Consider the following 22570-nt stretch of genomic DNA (forward strand, 5'->3'; position numbering starts at 1 on the left):
CAAAATTTTTACAGAAATTCCAAATAATTCAAATATGTTAGTTCTATCACTACAATTCAAAAAGGTTTTTAATACCTGTAAATAGTGCTCACCACTGTAAAAGAAGTAAGAAAAGTTTTTAAAATCCCTTGTAGTATATTTAATGGGTTATCAGTAGGCGGAGTTGGTAATTCATTAGATATACTATGGGATCATGTTATGCCTTACAGAGGGGTAGGGTGTGACATGTTTTAGTGGTATCAGAGCTAGTTTTTTTTAAAATTCTATTTTCACATGTTATTTGAATATTCTTTCTTCATAGTACAACTGCTCAACATCATTGTTTGATACATACAGTACATTACATTATAAATATGCACTAACGGGAGGAAATCTCCTTGTGTTATTTGCTCAGGAGATCTAGAATACTCGCATTGACCATGGAAGAGGGTGATCGTTCAGTCGATCAATCTACTGAGGCTGAGTTGCAAGGGGATGCCCCAGGCCTACACAATGTCAGTGGTTCAGCAGCACCAGCCCCTGTAGTACCGTAGTTTTCTGATCAGTTCGCTCAGCAGATGGCTGCAATGTTCAAACAAATGGCTGGTAATGTGCCTACTCAAGTCCCAATACAGACACCAGTGGTACAACCACAGTCTCCTACTAGGCAGTATGACAAATTGATGAAGTATGGGGCTACAGAGTTTAAGGGGACAGTAGATCCTCTAGAAGCTGAACAGTGGTTAGAGAGGATGGATAGGGTATTCAAGAAACTGCATTGCACGGAGGAGCTCAGATTTGAATACTCTGTATCTTTGCTATAGGGGGATGCTTATGACTAGTGGAAAATCATTCCCCACAGTCTGGTAGAACCTGCAATGCTAACATGGAATGACTTTCTCAGGGAATTCAGACAGAAATATGTCCCTGATGCTTATGTAGACCAGAAGTTACAAGAATTCTTAAGTCTGAAACAGGGGAACAGATCAGTGGCTGAGTATGAAAGAGAATTTTCTCGCCTAAGCCATTATGCAGTGAGTTTACTTTCTACCAGCAGGGAGAGATGCAAGAGGTTTGAAACTGGCTTGAAGCCCAGTATCAGATTTCAAGTAGTCGGCTTCAAACACACTAACTTCTCTGAACTTATTTCTCAAGCTCTAGAGTTAGAAAAAATTGAGTCTGAAGCTGCTCCTGAGAAAAAGAAATCAGAGAAGACAGAGAAAGAGGGAAAATCTGTAGAACAGAGTTCCAGTGGTCCTACTGGAAAGAGGAAGAACTATGGGGGACATGGCAGAGGTGGCAAGAAATCTGGTAGGGGAAGATATTCAGGGCAGAAGCCTCCCCTATCTGGTCAGCAAAGTACCAGAGGTTCCTATCCTCCCCGCCAATGTGAGACATGTGGAAGAAATCATGGTGGGATCTGCTACAAAGCTATTAGAGCCTGTTATAACTGTGGAGGTACAGGACACTTTGCCAAGGACTGCACCAGTAGTCGCAGAGTTGGACCACCTCCTACTACTGCAGAAGGGTCAATTCAAAGCCCTGCCACCAGAAGTTCACAACCACCCAGCAGAGGTAGAGGCAGAGGTAGAGGTAGCCCAAAGTGCAGCCAAGGCAATGAAACAATCGAGCAAGACAAAGTGCTCCACTGTAATGTATGCAATGAGACAGAGGGAAGAGGCCGAGACATCCGATGTTGTGGCTGGTACCTTCTCAACTTTTAATCAAGATGTTTTTTGTGTTATTTGATCCGGTTCTACCCATTCTTATGTGAGTGCTAGCATCATTGATTGCATTGCTGTTCCATGTACAAAAATGGACTTTGAGGTGCTAGTAACAAGTCCACTAGGACAGGAAGTCAGGGTTAATAGAATGTATAGAGATTGTCCTTTGGTGATCCAAGGACACACTTTTCTGTCCAATCTCATTGAAATGCCCTTCAGAGATTATGATATCATCTTGGGCATGGATTGGTTAGCTAGGCATCATGCCATGAGTGACTGTAGGCTGAAGACAGTCACTTTTGGCCTTCCTCAGTACAATGATGTGGTAATACATGGGGAAAGGCAGTTATTGCCATCAAACATCATTTTCGGCTGCTCTAGCCAGAAAAATGATCAGAAAGGGGTGTGAAGCCTACTTGGCACATGTGGTAGACACCCAAGTGGGGAGTCCCTACAGTACATGACTTTCCAGATGTGTTTCCTGATGAATTGCCAGGATTACCTCCGGAAAGAGAAGTGCAGTTTGAAATTAATGTTATGCCTGGTGTGGATCCAATCTCCATAACGCCATACAGAATGGCACCAGCAGAGTTAAAGGAGTTGAAGATACAATTGCAAGAATTACTTGAAAAGGGCTTCATCCGCCCTAGTGTGTCACCTTGGGGAGCACCAGTGTTGTTTGTTAAGAAGAAGGATGGTACTCTCCGCTTATGCATTGACTACCGACAGTTGAATAAGGTGACAATAAAGAACAGATATCCATTGCCTCGCATTGATGATCTGTTTGATCAGTTGAAGGGTGCAGCTGTATTCTCCAAAATTGATCTACGATCTGGTTATTATCAGTTGAAGGTGCAAGAGCAGAGTATTCCAAAAACTGCTTTCAGAAATTGGTATGGCCACTATGAGTTTCTAGTGATGCCATTCGGGTTAACAAATGCTCCAGCTGCTTTTATGGATCTGATGAACACTATCTTCAGACCATATCTTGATCAATTTGTGGTGGTGTTTATTGATGACATTTTGATATATTCAAGGAATGCAGAGGAGCATGACAGACATCTGCGGATTGTATTGCAGACCTTAAGGGAGAAACAGCTATACGCCAAATTGTCGAAATGTGAATTTTGGCTGAAAGAAATCTCCTTTTTGGGACATGTTGTGTCAGTTGAAGGGATCAAGGTAGATTCCAGCAAGGTAGAAGCTATCCTTAATTGGAAGCCACCCAGGAACATCACAGAAATTCACAGTTTTCTGGGTTTAGCTGGATATTACCGTCGGTTTGTGAAGGGGTTTTCTATGTTATCCTCTCCACTGACCAAACTGCTTCTGAAAGATGTAAAATTTCAGTGGACTGATAAATGCCAGCAAAGTTTTGATGAGTTGAAGAGGTGTTTGACTGAAGCTCCAGTCCTCACTTTACCTACTCCGGGTAAAGAATACACAGTTTATAGTGATGCTTCTCACAATGGGTTAGGTTGTGCATCGATGCAAGATCGAATGTCATTGCTTATGCATCACGCCAATCAAACCGCATGAGAGGAACTACCCAACACATGATCCGGAGCTAGCGCTATTGTTTTTGCTCAAGATCCGAGACACTATTTGTATGGGGAGAAATGCTACATTTACATAGATCGCAAGAGCTTGAAGTACTTAGGCACCCAGAAGGAATTAAATTTGAGGCAGAGGAGATGATTAGAACTCATCAAAGATTATGATTGCTTAATAGACTATCAGCCAGGGAAAGCAAATGTGGTGGCTGACGCCTTAAGTCGCAAAACTATGGCAAGTCTCAGAGTTTCTCCTTTGTCCATGGTATGTGAATTGAAAGCACAAAGATGCCGCTTTAGAGATTGATGATGAGGGATGACAGAGTAGTTGCATGGCATGTAGCAAACAGTGTTGATTGATCGATCGTAATGGTCGTCAGAGTGATGAAAATATCGGTTACTGAAAGAAGTCCAGCAGGGCAAGAGACCTGAATTCTCTGTGAGAGATGATGGTTTATTGCTACATCAGGGCAGAATGTGCGTTCCAAATGATGCTGAATTGAGACAGATCATTATGAAGGAAGCACATGAGTCTCCATTTGCTATGCATCCTGGTGGAACTAAAATGTACAGAGGGCTGAAAGAGCATTACTGGTGGATGGGCATGAAGAGAGATATAGCTGAGTTTGTTTTCAAATGCCTAACTTGTCAGCAAGTAAAGGCAGAACATCAAGTTCTAGCTGGTTTGTTACATCCTTTATCAGTACCAGAGTGGAAATGGGAACGAATAACTATGGATTTTGTTACAGGACTTCCAAGGACACAGAGTAGTCATGATGCAGTATGGGTTATAGTTGATAGATTGACCAAGTCTGCTCACTTTTTGCCAGTTCGGATGGACTATAGCCTGGAAAGATTGGCCAAATTGTATATATATGAGATTGTAAAATTTCATGGAGTGCCAGTATCAATTGTGTCTGATAGAGATCCTAGGTTCACTTCTAGATTCTGGGGTAGTCTTCAGAGAGCCCTAGGAACTAGATTGAACTTGAAGGAACGGAAGCGTGAAAAACACAAGATTATACCATTGAATTCAAAAATTTTCACCTAGGGTCACATGCACCATGCAAGATTTATTTTTATCTATTTGATTTCAATGATAAACAACATATTAAAACTCTTTTAATATGTTTTTGGATCTGTATTTGCCATTTAAGATTTTAAAATTAATCAGATTAATTTTAGAACCCTAGATTAAATCAAGAACGATTACACTAACCTCTTGATGTGCCGCAGTGTCTGCGCTTTGAGATTCGTCTTTAGGACACCAGATGTTGTCCTCTAGCTTGTCCACACCAAGAACACCTATGGCAGCCCTTGAACAGCTTCTAAAGCCTTTTCTATTAATTAGAAATTCAAGTACGCTTTTAAGAGATTAGAGATATAAACAGACACTAGAAACAATTTCTAGTGTTCTTAATTCAAGAGATTGATGGCTAATCTCTTTGAATTGATGAGAGATGAAGAGAAATAGCTGGAGAGGCTCAAAGTGGCGTGACAATTGAGAGGAGAGGCTGCTGGTTATGTTTTCTTTTCATAACCACACTTAAATAGCTAGGTTAACACATTAAACCCTAGCCACATGTCACCTTTTGATTAGCTCTAGGTTTAAGTGACCCAATCACATTGTGCCAAGTGTCAAACCTATATTTAATCTTGATTTTAATCATCTTACATGATTAAAAAAATATTTGGCAAGCTTATGTGTTATGCCATGTGTCACCATCTCATGGTGCCACGTGTCACAATCGTGAAATGACCAAAATGCCCTCGTGTCTTAATTTTGAGTTCTTAACCCAAAATAATTATTTTCTTCTTCTAATTAATTTATATCAAATATAAATTAATTAATTAATCTCTATTAATTAATTTTCATCAATTAAATTCATATTTAAACACTTTAAATATAAATTTAATTTATACTACACATCCAATAATCTAGATTTGGTTTCAAGTCATGCTAGGACTTTGCAATTTAATTGCAAACCAAATCTATTTAATTAATCAATTAAACTCTTTAATTAATTAATTAAATCATATTTAAATAGGTGATAACTTGTGTATGTGTGTGACTTACTAGGCTCATCACTAATTGGCAATGAGACATGATATCAACTCTTAATATCATCAGAACTCTTTCTTACCATAAATGATTTCTCTAAATCATTTTATGAACCTCATAGACCATGGTTAACACCTAGCATAGCATGCCATGGCTACCCAATTAGTAATAAGGTTTACCTTAAATGAACCTATAATCATATGTTACCATGCACTAGAATCTCTCTCACATAAAAATCCCAACTCAAGCTGGAGTCATGGTTTATGTCAAACTCCATTTGCTATGAATATTATGTTCTCTTTTAATTCCAGTTCTTGATTAAAAGATTTTTCTCTTGAGAAACTCTTTTCTGAATAAATCTATCTGTCTCCGCCAGAACTAGAAACATCAAGAATAATTAAATGAACATAGGATTTTATCTCTATTTACTTAGAGGAACAGATTCCTTCTTGATCAACACCTACCTCCATATATAACTAGCAGGAGCCAACACATGCCCATATACCTATACATAGTACAAGTATGAAAGCAAAGATCAAACTCAAACTACCTATATAAAAGATAATCTGCTATCTCAGTCTAAAGATTATATGCATCGATATGATTTATGACAAAACATTGACAAGAGTAAACTCCATGTGCTTGTCATAAGTGTCACTGGTTCGGCCTACTTATCATTTATAAGTGCCAATCATGTTTGTTATATGGCATGAGACTCACCATTCCATCTTATTTATATCTCATATAAATAACTTGGGAACAAACATGAATACAATCTTTCCGATAAGTCATGTCCTTATTATGAAGTATCCTCGATTGTGAACCTATTTATGATACTTTGTGCTAGAAATATTGTCACTCATATTCTTAACAACTTAAGAATAATATTTCTAACAAAATATCAATGGACCTTTTCTATTACACATAAATATATTATGTAAACTAAAAGTGGAAATGCCTTTTATTATTAAAATTATGTACAAGATACATACTAAATGATATGCTCTAGGCATACTACTAACAATCTTCCACTAGCACTAGAGCCATTCATTACAATATCTTAGACCTATCTTCTCAAGATGTCGGTCTAATCGAGTCGTGACATAGGCTTAGTGAATGGATCACCGGATTTTCACCGATGCTATTTTTTGCATGGCTACATCGCCGCCCAACTATTTCTCCGATAATGTGGTAGCGCCTTTCTATGTGTTTGGATTTCTGGTGAGACCTTGGTTCCTTAGCTCAGTATGATCGCTCCATTATTGTCACAAAGGCAATGGAATCACGACTCAATGGAAGGAACTATCGTAAGTTCTGCCACGAACTTCTTTATCCAAACTTCCTTTGCAGATCTCGATGCAAAGAATATATTCAAATTTCGAGTGGAATCTACCGTGCTCGCTTGGAACTCTTCCAACCGATCGCACTCCATTACAAATTAAAACATATCAAGACGTAGAAATTCTATCATCGATATCTGATTGGAAATCGTATCGTGATAACCATCCAATTGCAAGTCTCCACCTCCATAAATCAAGAATAAATCCTTAGTTCTTCTCAAGTACTTAAGGATATTCTTGATACTATCCAGTTGTTCCAAACTCGATTGGATTGATACCGCTAGTCAAACTAATAAAGATATGCGATATCCGCCTAGTACACAACATTGCATACATTAAACTTCCAATAGCCAAAGCATATGGAATTCTGGCCATTTTATCTCTTTCTTCAGATGTCTTTGGAAACATCTCTTTAGAAAGGTGGACACCATGTCTCACTGGTAACAATCCTCTCTTGGAATCAAGCATGTTACACCTCTTTAACACCTTTTCCAAGTATAGACTTTGGGATAAACCAATTATTCTTTTCGCTCTATCTCTATAGATGCTAATCCCAAGACTATAGGTTGCCTCCCCTAAGTCTTTCATGGAGAATGTATTTGACAACAATATCTTTATAGTACAACATACCGTATCATTACCCATCAACAAGATGTCATCCACATATAAGACAAGGAAAGTGATAGCACTGTCACTAACCTTCTTATATACACATGGCTCATCCTCATTTTTATAAAACCAAAAGATTTAATGGCTTCATCAAAACGGATGTTCCAACTCCTCAAGCTTGTTTCAACCCATAAATGGATCGCTTTAGCTTGCATACCTTGGAACCATCTTGGGATTCAAATCCCTAGGTTGTTCCATGAAAATGTTTTCTTCAATGTATCCATTGAGAAAAGTGCTTTGACATCCATCCGCCAAATCTCATAATCATAGTATGCACTATTGCTAATAAAATCCTAATTGATTTAAGCATGGCAACAAAGCAGAAAGTCTCCTCATAGTCTATTCCTTGCCTTTGGCGAAACCCTTCGCTACTAGCCTTGCCTTATAGGTCTCTACCTTTCCATCGTAACCAATTTTCTTCTTGAAAACCCATTTGTTCCCTATAGGTACAATACCTTCAGTGGGTCAACAAGATCCCAAACTTGATTCTTATACATGGAATCAATCTCGATTTCATAGCATCAATCCATTTTGAAGAGTCTATATCCGATATAGCTTCTTCATAGGTAAGTGGATCATCTCCATGATGTACTTCTTCATGAGTAGACAACTCTTGTTCTTCTTCATGAAGAAAACCATATCTCACCGTGGGTGAGATACCTCGTTGTTCTACGAGGAACAGTGTAGATGTTTCATCAATGGGTATAGGTTGACTAGATGGATCTATATCCATCTGACTGCTGGTTGGTCGTAATTCTCCAATTCTAACTCTATTTGCCTTCCTTTGCCTCCTTCTTGAACAAACCGTTGTTCAAGAAATGTGGCATCTCTACTTATCACAACCTTTTGTTAAGTAGGCAAATAAAACTAATATCCAAAACTAGCTTTTGGATATCCAACAAATCGACTCTTTTCTGATCTGGTCTCCAATTTATCAGTGTTCAGCTTTTTGATATAAGTCGGACAACCCCAAATCTTAACATGCTTAAGACTTGGTTTTCTTCCATGCCATATCTCATAAGGTGTGGAAGAAACGATTTTGATGGAATCCTATTCAGAATATATAAAGTCGATTCTAATGCAAATCCTCAAAAGGAGATTGGCATATCAAGATAGCTCATCATACTACGCACCATATCTAATAGGGTACGATTTCTCCTTTCAGATACACCATTCACCGTTGCGCTCTCGGAGGAGTCACCGAGAAACAATGCCATGCTCTCTCAAGTATTCATCAAATTCAAGACTCAAATATTCACCTCCACGATCCGATCAAGAGCTTTAATACTTTTTCCGCTTGATTTTCTACTTGATTTAAATTCCTTAAATTTTTCAAAGGATTCATGTTTGTATTTCATCAAATATAAATACCCAAACCTTGATTTATCATCAAGAAAGGTAATAAAATAATGAAAGCCCTCTAGCCATTTCTTTAAACGGACCACATACATCACTATGTATTAGTTCCAAAATATTTTCACTCTTAGCCCTTGTCCAACAAAGGGTGATCTAGTCATTTTGCCTTGAAGGCAAGATTCACAAGTTGGAGTAGGCTCAGAGCCCAATGAGGATAGAATCCCCATTTTCTCCAATTTTGCAATCCTATCTTCTCAGAACATGACATAACCTTAAGTGCCAAATATATTTTGAACTTGAGTTGGTTTTCACCATGGCATTGTATTCTTTAGATCACTTGCATTCAATTTGTGTTTGTCATTATTATCCAAATAATAAAGACCATCATTCATATAACTCAACCAACATATTTATTTCCAAAATAAATATTGCAAACATCATCCGTGAACTAAATTCATAGCCATTTCTAGTCAAACTAGATATAGAAATGATGTTCTTAAAAGCATCAGTACATATAAAATATTATCCAAACACAAAACATGTCCAAACATGTAAAAGATTTAGATCCTATGGCTAAAGCTTCACAGCTTGAGCCAATGCCAATCCGGACTCTAATATCTTTAGAACGCAAGCTGCTATTGTTTGCTAGTTCCTGCATATCATTAGAAATGTGAGAAATGGCACCAGAAACTAAAACCCAAGCTGTAGATTAAATATAAGTAACATCAGAATCTAAATAACAAGAAATGGACATACCTTCCAAGGTGTATCCTTCTTGTCCTTCAGAGAAACAAGATACTCAGGCGCCTTTTCCAGTGCCCATCCTTTTGGCAAGGAAACACTTTCCTTTGCCTCCATCGCCTTTAGTCTTCCTTTCTGCTTAGCTATTTTCTTAGAAGGACCAGGAATCTGAGGTTTCTTTTTCTTATTGCCCTTATTCTTGTTGGACTTTCCAGCAGAAGAAGATGCAACCAAAGCTACCTCTTTTCCTTTATTGCCTGGCATATTCTTTTGGGCAATAACAGCATGTTGAGTAATTCAGCTAAGGTGCATTCCTGTTAGTCATATGGAAATTTGTCACAAAATTCCCAAAAGACTCGTGAAGGGATCAAGGATCAAATCCGCTTGTAGTTGGAAATCCATGTTGAAGTCAAGATGTTCCAACCGCTCAATCACCAATCATCTTGTGGACATGATCCCCAACATTCCGTCCCTCGACATCCTCATACGAAATAACTGCTTTAGATATCTCATACCTAGCATTCCCTTTGTGCTCACCATACAACTCTTGTAGGTGAAGGAGGATCTCACTCGCACTGCATGTTCTCATGTTGCTTCAGAACTCATTACTCAGAAGCAAGCATGTAACACTTAGCTCTCATATCATGCTCCTTCCACTTGTCCAAAGTTTCATGTTCCTCTTGTGTGGCCTCCGGAGGTAAGGGACCAGAACATTTGAATCTAGAACATATCCTATATGTTCAAGGTTCAAGACAAGTTTCAAATTTCTTAGCCAATCGCATGATTAGGTCCCGTCAACTCATGTGATCAAGTATGCTTGCAAGGATATTGGATGGTGGTTGTTTTGTGCTCATTTTTATCGTAAAATTAACTGCAGAAAATAACCAGATTAATTAGTAAATGTATCATGTAATTAACTAAAATGATTATGGTCTTTAATCAAATTGGTCCTCCCACTAACTTAGCTTAATCCTACACTTTCAAAGTAGAAAACGAAAATCCTAGTTGGATGGATTTCTAGTGGGTGATTGAATTCTTATAATTCTATTGATCATCCTCGTACATCCATTATTGGAATTACAATAAACTATAAGTGAGCAACTCCTTGCCCATCACATCTCATGTGAGGTTCAATCCTTTACCTAGCCCCTAATGCTCAAAATCTGTGTACATCCATTATTGACTTATCTTGCATTAGTTAAGTTGATCCCATTGAGCCAAGAATTATGCAAATAATTTTAATGTCCTCAGGTACATCCAATATTGGACACCAAACCATTTACATATTTACAACATCTCATGCTTAACAATTATTCTTAAGAAAATCTCTTAAATTAATATAATCTCATGCAACTATTTAAAATTTCTTAAATTAATTGCCCCAATTGTGTGCTTATGTTATAATTACTTTAATTATAGCATTTCAAACTTAATCATTTGTTTGTTAGTTTTTATAGCCATCCTAATTACTATTAAGGTCTCACTTTGCACATTATCCATTTAGCATGGATATATCATATAATTGCATACATTCCCATACATCTCATGCATTCATGGATAAGCAAAGAATATGGTATGATCATGGACTTTCTAAGGGATTCAATTCGAGCCACCAAGAATTGAATCAGGCATTCCTAGGTGCATTTCATTCATTCATTTTACAAGAGTTGCTGAAGGAGTACATAATCAACACTTGATATTGAATTCCTCCCACTCGGTCCCACCAATGCTCTTGACCTCCTTGAACTTCTTGCAATCCAATATTACATAGTAATCCTTGGCATACCAAGGCGAATTTACAAGAACTTAAATAAATGAAATTACAACCCAAAAATATTACAAACTTAATAATACATGCCCAAAATAAATTAAAATAAATTAATTAATTTACAATCCCAAAGAAACATAAAAGAAATAAATCCAATCACATTGGTCTTTTATAGTCCATGATCATCCATCATGCATATCACTATTTAACAATTAAATAAAACATACATACTTAAATTAAATTGAATATCTCATATTCAACTTAAAAATCCAGATTTGAATATGATTCAAATAAATTTAAAAATTTAGATTTGAATCTCATTCAAACAAATTTAAAAATTCAGATTTGAATCACAGTCAAACAACTTCAAAATTCAGATTTGAATCACATTCAAACATTTTTTAAAAATCAGATTTGAATCACATTCAAATATTTTTTAAAAAATCATATCTGAATTTTATTGAATCAATTTTAAAAAATCAGATTTAAATATGATTCAAACAACTTTAAAAATTCAGATTTGAATCACATTCAAACAACTTTTAAAATTCAGATTTGAATCACATTCAAACAATTTTTAAAATTCTGATTTGAATCATAATTTAATTGTGTGATTAAAACAACTAATTAAACACTTTAATTAGTCAAAGAATAGGCTTTAGATCATACAACAATTGCAGAATTAAAAGCCAAACCTTGAACCACCCAAGGAACCATTGTTGCCGCCACCAATGGTGGCTTCACCAAGTGTGCCGCCACACCTCATGATCCAACCAGCAATGAATCTCTTGATCTCATGATCAAACACACAATTAAATTATATAATCAACAATCTAAATGGCAAATATAGTGGCTCTGATACCAATTGAAGGAACGGAAGCGTGAAAAACACAAGATTATACCATTGAATTCAAAAATTTTCACCTAGGGTCACATGCACCATGCAAGATTTATTTTTATCTATTTGATTTCAATGATAAACAACATATTAAAACTCTTTTAATATGTTTTTGGATCTGTATTTGCTATTTAAGATTTTAAAATTAATCAGATTAATTTTAGAACCCTAGATTAAATCAAGAACGATTACACTAACCTCTTGATGTGCTGCAGCGGTTCTGCGCCTTTGAGATTCGTCTTCAGGACACCAGATGTTGTCCCTCTAGCTTGTCCACACCAAGAACACCTATGGCAGCCCTTGAACAGCTTCTAAAGCCTTTTCTATTAATTAAAAATTCAAGTACTGCCTTTTAAGAGATTAGAGATGTAAACAGGACACTAGAAACAATTTCTAGTGTTCTTAATTCAAGAGATTGATGGCTAATCTCTTTGAATTGATGAGAGATGAAGAGAAATAGCTGGAGAGGCTCAAAGTGGCGTGACAATTGAGAGGAGAGGCTGCTGGTTATGTTTTCTTTTCATAACCACACTTAAATAGCTAGGTTAACACATTAAACCCTAGCCACATGTCACCTTTTGATTAGCTCTAGGTTTAAGTGACCCAATCACATTGCGCCAAGTGTCAAACCTATATTTAATCTTGATTTTAATCATCTTACATGATTAAAAAAATATTTGGCAAGCTTATGTGTTATGCCATGTGTCACCATCTCATGGTGCCACGTGTCACACTGTGAAATGACCAAAATGCCCCTGTGTCTTAATTTTGAGTTCTTAACCCAAAATAATTATTTTCTTCTTCTAATTAATTTATATCAAATATAAATTAATTAATTAATCTCTATTAATTAATTTTCATCAATTAAATTCATATTTAAACACTTTAAATATAAATTTAATTTATACTACACATCCAATAATCTAGATTTGGTTTCAAGTCATGCTAGGACTTTGCAATTTAATTGCAAACCAAATCTATTTAATTAATCAATTAAACTCTTTAATTAATTAATTAAATCATATTTAAATAGGTGATAACTTGTGTATGTGTGTGACTTACTAGGCTCATCACTAATTGGCAATGAGACATGATATCAACTCTTAATATCATCATAACTCTTTCTTACCATAAATGATTTCTCTAAATCATTTTATGAACCTCATAGACCATGGTTAACACCTAGCATAGCATGCCATGGCGACCCAATTAGTAATAAGGTTTACCTTAAATGAACCTATAATCATATGTTACCATGCACTAGAATCTCTCTGCTACAAAAATCCCAACTCAAGCCGAGTCATGGTTTATGTCAAACTCCATTTGCTATGAATATTATGTTCTCTTTTAATTCCAGTTCTTGATTAAAAGATTTTTCTCATCGTAAACTCTTTCTCAATAAATCTATCTGTCTCCGGCCAGAACTTGAAACATCAAGAACAATTAAATGAACATAGGATTTTATCTCTATTTACTTAGAGGAACAGATTCCTTCTTGATCAACACCTACCTCCATATATAACTAGCAGAGCCAACACATGCCCATATACCTATACATAGTACAAGTATGAAAGCAGATCAAACTCAAACTACCTATATAAAAGATAACTGTATATCTCAGTCTAAAGATTATATGCACTGATATGATTTATGACAAAACATTGACAAGAGTAAACTCCATGTGCTTGTCATAAGTGTCACCGGTTCGCCTACTAATCATTTATAAGTGCCAATCATGTTTGTTAAAATGCATGAGGAAAACCATTCAATCCTATTTATATATCATATAAATAACTTGTCAACAAACTTGAATACAATCTTTCCGATAAGTCATGTCCTTATTATGAAGTATCCTCGATTGTGAACCTATTTATGATACTTTGTGCTAGAAATATTGTCACTCATATTCTTAACAACTTAAGAATAATATTTCTAACAAAATATCAATGGACCTTTTCTATTACACATAAATATATTATGTAAACGGAAAAGTGGAAATGCCTTTTATTATTAAAATTATGTACAAGATACATACTAAATGATATGCTCTAGGGCATACTACTAATGTAACTTCAAAGACAAGATTCCACCCATGCATGCATGGCCACCGAGAGGGTTATTCAAATACTGGAGGATATGCTACGAGCTTGTGTGATTGAATCTGAAGGTAGTTGGGATACACACTTGCCTTTGATTGAGTTTGCTTATAACAACAGCTACCAATCAAGCATTGGGATGCCTCCATATGAAGCTTTGTATGGCAGAAAGTGCATAACTCCCTTATGTTGGGATGAAGTAGGTGAAAGGAAGATGATTGGGCCAGAAATTGTTCAGCAAACAGAGGAAAAGATCAAATTGATTAGAGATAGACTCAAGGCTGCATCAGACCATCAGAAGTCCTATGTTGATTTGAAAAGAAGAGATATTGAATATGCAGTGGGTGATAAGGTATTCTTCAAAGTTTCTCCTTGGAAGAGGATTATGAGATTTAGCAGAAAGGGGAAACTGAGTCCTCATTTCATCGGACCATATGATGTTCTGGAAAGAGTGGGTCCTTTGGCATATCGGTTGGCATTACTTCCAGAGTTAGCAAGGATACACAGTGTCTTCCATGTGTCCATGTTAAGGAGGTACAGATCTGACCCATCTCATGTACTATCAGTTGAAGAGATTGAGGTAAATCCAGACCTCTCATATGAGGAAGAACCCATAAAGATTCTGGCATATGAGGTGAAGCAGCTGAGGAACAAACAGATACACATGGTTAAAGTGTTGTGGAACCATCATTCAGGCCAAGAAGCTACTTGGGAACGTGAAGAGGATATGAGGAGACAGCACCCACAGCTGTTCAGAGACTAATGCCAGGTAAAAATTTCGAGATGAAATTTATTTTAGGGGGGGGGGGAGAATTGTACTACCCTAAGTTCTGAGTGCGCTCTCACTGCTCCGGTGGCTGTTATCCTGGACCTAGGATGCCTAGAACTACACTTCGTTATGAGTGAGGAGACATAAAATAATGAAATACAAGAAAAGAAAATATAAGAAAAACAAAGGAAAAATAATAGCAAAGAAATGTAACCAAGTTAAGCGAGCCGAGAACCCTAGCAATGGTGATCAAGATCGGAAGTCACTACAGAGACCGTTGACTAGCTCCTGGATCATGGAACCCTGGAAAATATTTTTAGGACTTAAAGAGACATCAATTGAAGTATAAATATCATTAGAAATATCAAAGAAAAATTAAAGTATTAGTACAAGGAAAAGTGAGAAATCGAAAAACAGACAAAACCCGGTGTTACCGAAAAATCGGGAATGTAACCCGAACAGGGGCATTATGGTCATTTGACATCCTGAATTATCTTTTGACCTAAATTTCCATTAAAAATAAATAATATTACACTTATAAAATAAAATGAAAAATTAGTTTACTGGTACCTAATGCAAATAGCCAAAAGTGGAGTGAAAATTGTGTAAATAACACATTTAACATATTATATGATTTAAATTTAGTAAGTGGACCACTAAGAATTATAAAATAGATTAAGTGGGCAGATTGCTCCACTAAAGCATCATCTTCAACCTTTGAAGACCATCCATGCCGAATTGAGAAGATTGAGAAACCTCCATTGCCGTTTCACTTAAAGCTTCCTCCACTCCTTCATTTCACCTCCAATCACTTAGGTTTCTTCATTAAGTTTTATCCCCACATCACAAGGAAGAGTTTGATACTAAAATCAAGAAGTTTAATCAAGGTTTAACAAGTCCCAACCAAAGGTAAGTTTGTATTTTTGAATATTGCTTTGTTAAAGTTTGTATACATGTTATGGGTGTTTGCTTTGTGAAGGAAATTTTAAGTTTTGAGGAGTTCTTGATATATCAATTTTTGGACAGCCATGGAGTTGTATGGTTAATGAAATATTCTTACATATGTTTGATGAGAATTCATGTTGAATAGGGTGAATTGATGTCCTAGTAAGTTATTTCCATATGTAATGGTGATTATGCATTTGAAATTGAAGTTGAAGAAAGTATGTGAAATTTTGGCATTGTGGAACAATTCGGCAGCCTTGGGACTCTTTGATAAATGTATGAATTCATGAAGATATTGGCAGAATTATGACATTGAGGATTGATGGATAGGTATATAAATTAGTGGTGGAAATTGTTTGAAATGATGAGTAGTGCTATGTGTATTTGTGGTTGTAATTGGACTTTATGAATTAGAGTTTTATTTGGTGTATTGAGGATGTTTGTATTCTGGCCAAAATGATTTTTATGTGAAGTGGTAAATGGTTTTGGTAATGTACCAAAACAGAATGGGTAAGAGAGATGGACTTAGAGTAAGGTAAATGTGTAATTGATACATGTTTATGCAATGTAATTAAGGGCAGTGTACATTTTAACCTATAACTTTAAATGTGTAACTCCAATTGGTATGAGACCAATTGGAGGTGAAACTAGGCACAAAATGTGCCAACTTTCATTAAGAAAGCATACCAAAATTCTGCTTGCAAGGTAGCATGAAAAAATAACCAATTCGGATTAAGTGCAAGTGAAACCTGAAAACTGACCATTTGGGCAGCAGTTAGTGTTTAGGCCATAACTCACACAAAACAGGTCCAATTGACCTGAAATTTTAACCATGAATAGTTAAGACCCATACCTACAGGTCTTATGAAGACACAAAAGCCCAGAAATGACCATAAGCAAGTCAAACAGCTTGCACAAGTTCGGGTCCAAAAACTGGCCGAACCAAAGTTGACCAAATTTGACCTAAAATGACCTAATTTGATGCCATTTGACCAGCAATAGTAAAATGACCATAACTTGGTCTACATAACTCGGATTGACCTGAAATTTTGCCCCGCGTGCAATAAGACATAGATCTACAAGTTTGTAGTTTTGACCAAAACTCGAAAATCGAGGGAACTAGGTCGTCCGGCTAGGTCAAACTAGTATCCCGGAATCCAGCAAGTTGCAATAAAATGCACTAAACAAGGAAATGAAATTGGTAACGAGTACCAACCCTAAAACACTATCGAATGTGACATATTAGTGACACTAAAACCTAATTTACCTAGAACGCATCGAGGGTCAGTATATTAGGTGATTAAGCAAATAATAGCTTTCAATGAATTACTTATCGAACATTATCGTTAGAGACAATTTAATTTAGTACTGAAACACTTCAAATTGTGTTTCTCAGTTAGTAAAGACTCAGAGAAAGGGAAGGAAACACTGAGCCCATACCAGGAGACAGTCATCAGAGGTTTGTGCACAATAACTATTTCATTTGAATTTTTCAATTGAAATGAATTATGACTATTTGTACATTATTGTTTTAAATTGTGGAAATGTGTTTGAATGGATATTTATTGCTTGAAAAGCATTGTAAATGATCTGAAAACTGTGAGAAATTATTTGAATGATATTGATGGATACTTACTGATTGAAAAGTATTGGAAATGGTTTGAAACCACAGCTATCATGTATATTGATTGTATTCCTCGCTAGCTTGTCTAGTGGGACGAATTGAATTCCCTCTCTGGCTGAAGTGTTGAGGTGTGTGCCTGTTGAGGACGAATTGGATGAGTATTCATATTTTTGCTAGCTAGCTATGTTATTCCTCATTAGTCATTGACTTTTGGGACGAATTGAATACCTCATTAGCCATCGGCTTTTGGGACGAATTGAACTTTGGAACATGATTAAGCTGTGTGTGATTTATTGATTTGTATTGTGAGATTGTGAAATGAATTTAAACTCTTATTGACATATACTGTCTTTTGAATTCAACCATGATCTGACTTATTGAAATTATTGTGATATTGAGAAATGGAGTTTAAATTCTTGTTGATAATTACTGTCTTGAAATTAACTATGGTTTTAAGTATCCACTATTTATATGATTTATGAATTGTGATTTAAATTGTATTTGGTTAATGTTGTGCACCACTGAGACATTGTCTCAGCGATAGCTTTTTATTGCTGTCGCAGGTACACAGACAGACATGGCAGCAGACTAGGCTGCTAGTACCTCCAGCTAGAGATTACCGGGTATAATGAGTATACCAACATTTTGCATTTTGTACTGCAATGTATGACCACTGTATGTACATATTGTTTTTGGTTTTGAGCAGTTGTAAATTCAAATTGTACCTTGAAGTTGTAAAATAAATATGAGTTATAAACAAGGAAATGAAATTGGTAACGAGTACCAACCCTAAAACACTATTGAATGTGACATATTAGTGACACTAAAACCTAATTTACCTAGAACGCATCGAGGGTCAGTATATTAGGTGATTAAGCAAATAATAGCTTTCAATGAATTACTTATCGAACATTATCGTTAGAGACAATTTAATTTAGTATTGAAACACTTCAAATTGTGTTTCTCAGTTAGTAAAGACTCAGAGAAAGGGAAGGAAACACTGAGCCCATACCAGGAGACAGTCATCAGAGGTTTGTGCACAATAACTATTTCATTTGAATTTTTCAATTGAAATGAATTATGACTATTTGTACATTATTGTTTTAAATTGTGGAAATGTGTTTGAATGGATATTTATTGCTTGAAAAGCATTGTAAATGATCTGAAAACTGTGAGAAATTATTTGAATGATATTGATGGATACTTACTGATTGAAAAGTATTGGAAATGGTTTGAAACCACAGCTATCATGTATATTGATTGTATTCCTCGCTAGCTTGTCTAGTGGGACGAATTAAATTCCCTCTCCGGCTGAAGTGTTGAGGTGTGTGCCTGTTGAGGACGAATTGGATGAGTATTCATATTTTTGCTAGCTAGCTATGTTATTCCTCATTAGTCATTGACTTTTGGGACGAATTGAATACCTCATTAGCCATCGGCTTTTGGGACGAATTGAACTTTGGAACATGATTAAGTGTGTGATTTATTGATTTGTATTGTGAGATTGTGAAATGAATTTAAACTCTTATTGACATATACTGTCTTTTGAATTCAACCATGATCTGACTTATTGAAATTATTGTGATATTGAGAAATGGAGTTTAAATTCTTGTTGACAATTACTGTCTTGAAATTAACTATGGTTTTAAGTATCCACTATTTATATGATTTATGAATTGTGATTTAAATTGTATTTGGTTAATGTTGTGCACCACTGAGACATTGTCTCAGCGATAGCTTTTTATTGCTGTCGTAGGTACACAGACAGACATGGCAGCAGACTAGGCTGCTAGTACCTCCAGCTAGAGATTACCGGGTATAATGAGTATACCAATATTTTGCATTTTGTACTGCAATGTATGACCACTGTATGTACATATTGTTTTTGGTTTTGAGCAATTGTAAATTCAAATTGTACCTTGAAGTTGTAAAATAATTATGAGTTATTTTGGCTTGTAAAAATTGTATTATATTTCTTGTATCTCAGACTTTAAAAAAATCACTGTGGATTTGAGTTGATAAATATGTTGTGTTGAGAAATATGTTGAAGTTGAGATTTGGAAAAATATTGAAGTGCTTTTTACAGGTTTTCTGAAGAACTGTTTTATCCAAAATACAGATGGCACTCTGCCAAAATTTTTACAGAAATTCCAAATAATTCAAATATGTTAGTTCTATCACTACAATTCAAAAAGGTTTTTAATACCTGTAAATAGTGTTCACCACTGTAAAAAAAAGTAAGAAAAGTTTTTAAAATCCCTTGTAGTATATTTAATGGGTTATCAATAGACGGAGTTGGTAATTCATTAGACATACTACGGGATCATGTTATGCCTTACAGAGGGGTAGGGTGTGACAAGAAACGATTTCTAGTATTTTTAATTCAAGAGATTGATGGCTACTCTCTTTGAATTGATGAGAGATGAAGAAGAAGAGATGGAGAGCCTCAAAATGGCGTGACAAAGGAGGAGTGGCTGCTGGTTGTAATATTTTTAATTCATAATAACACTTATATAACTAGGTCAACACATTAAACCCTTACCACATGTCACCCTCTGATTGGTTCTAGGTTTAATTGACCCAATCACATTGTGCCAAGTGTCAAACCTATATTTAATCTTAATTTTAATTATCTTACATGATTAAAAGACATTTGGCAAGCTTATGTGTAGTGCCATGTGTCACCATCTCATAGTGCCACATGTCGCCCTGTGAAATGACCAAAATGCCCCTGTGTCTTAATTTTGAGTTCTCAACCCAAAATAATTATTTCTCTTCTTCTAATTAATTTATATCAAATATAAATCAATTAATTAATCTTTATTAATTAATTTCTCATTAATTAAATTCATATTTAAACACTTTAAATATAAATTTAACTTATACTATACATCCAATAATCTAGATTTGGTTTCAAGTCATGCTAGGGACTTTGCAATCTAATTGCAAACCAAACCTATTTAATTAATCAATTAAACTCTTTAATTAATTAATTAATTAAATCATATTTAATTAGGTGATAACTTGTGTATGTGTGTGACTTACTAGGCTCATCACTAATTGGCAATGACATATGATATCAACTCTTAATATCATCAGAACTCTTTCTTACCATAAATGATTTCTCTAAATCATTTTATGCACCTCATAGACCATGGTTAACACCTAGCATAGCATGCCATGGCCACCCAATCAGTAATAAGGTTTACCTTAAATGAACCTATAATCATATGTTACCATGCACCGAATCTCTCTCATAAAAATCCCAACTTAAGCTGGAGTCATGGTTTATGTCAAACTCCATTTGCTATGAATATTATGTTCTCTTTTAATTCCAGTTCTTGATTAAAAAGATTTTTCTCATTAGAAACTCTTTTCTGAATAAATCTATCTGTCCTGGCCAGGAACTTGAAACATCAAAAATAATTAAATGAACATAGGATTTTATCTCTATTTACTTAGAGGAACAGATTCCTTCTTGATCAACACCTACCTCCATATATAACTAGTAGGAGCCAACACATTCCCATATACCCATGCACAGTACAAGTATGAAAAGCAGTATCAAACTCAAACTACCTATATACAAGATAACTGTATATCTCGTGTCTAAAGATTATATGCACTGATATGATTTATGACAAAACATTGACAAGAGTAAACTCCATGTGCTTGTCATAAGTGTCACTGGTTCGGCCTACTTATCATTTATAAGTGCCTATCATGTTTGCTATATGGCATGAGACTTACCATTCCATCTTATTTATATCTCATATAAATAACTTGGTAACAAACATGAATACAATCTTTCTGGATAAGTCATATCCTTATTATGAAGTATCCTCGATTGTGAATCTATTTATGATACTTTGTACTAGAAATACTATCACTCATATTCTTAACAACTTAAGAATAGAATTTCTAACAAAATATCAATGGACCTTTTCTATTACACATAAATATATTATGTAAACGGAAAAGTGGAAATGCCTTTTATTAATAAAAATATGTACAAGATACATACTAAATGATATACTCTAGGGCATACTACTAACAAATTTAACACTAGCATATTTCATTAATAAACTACATATTCACACACAAATTCATGATTTAATAGGCTGCCAAACATGGCAGTTTGCCCAAAGCATTAAGGTTCCATTTCACATCCTTAATTCAAGCACTACATGCACATACTTAGATTTTAACTTACTACATCCTCCATTTGAGTTAATCAACCATAATTTCCATCCATTAGAGGTAAGAAAAACTCAAATACAGCACATAATCATGGCTGCTGAAAATGGACCATTTCATTTCTCAAGATTTTCTTCATTTCTCTTCACCAAAATAGTCACCTCAACCTAAAAACAAGGTTTATTAAAGCAAGGGAGAGGTTTTGGACACTTACCACTTTTGAAGCTTATCAAAACTTCACCAAATCTTGTTTTTCTTATTGCCAATATCTTCCCCAAGGTAAGTAGGCAAGCTTTAATGAAGGAACCAAGTAGAAATGTTGGCTTGATCATGCACCCATGGAGGTTGCATGTGGGGCGGCCATGGTGGTTTCCATGGTGAGTTTCTCTCGGCTGGTTTTTCTTTCAATGTTGAAGATGGTGATTCTGCCCACAAATGGCTTAGATAGGTGTCCAAAGGTTTGAGTTAGTGCAGCACTAACTTTAAGTTAAATGTTTAATTATTTCAAGTTCCATTATTTACACATTTATCTTCCATTTTTCACTATTTATATAATGTGTCACAATTTAATTTTTCATGATATTTTCTAAGTGCAATATCATTTATTTTGAATGGACATTGAGGTCAAAAGGCAACTCTAGGTGTCAAATGACCAAAATACCCCACTTCAGGTTATATTCTCAATTTTTCGGTAACATCGATTTTTGTCTGTTTCTCGATTTTTTGTTTTTCTTTATACTAATATATTAATTTTTCTTTGATATTTCTAGTGTTAATTACATTTCAATAAACCTTTATTTATGTCTCAAAATTAAATTCCGAGGGTTTCTCGTGGTCCTGGGGTCGGCA

The sequence above is a fragment of the Hevea brasiliensis genome, chromosome 12 (assembly GCF_030052815.1).
Source record: "Hevea brasiliensis isolate MT/VB/25A 57/8 chromosome 12, ASM3005281v1, whole genome shotgun sequence".
In the NCBI taxonomy this organism is placed as follows: domain Eukaryota; kingdom Viridiplantae; phylum Streptophyta; class Magnoliopsida; order Malpighiales; family Euphorbiaceae; genus Hevea; species Hevea brasiliensis.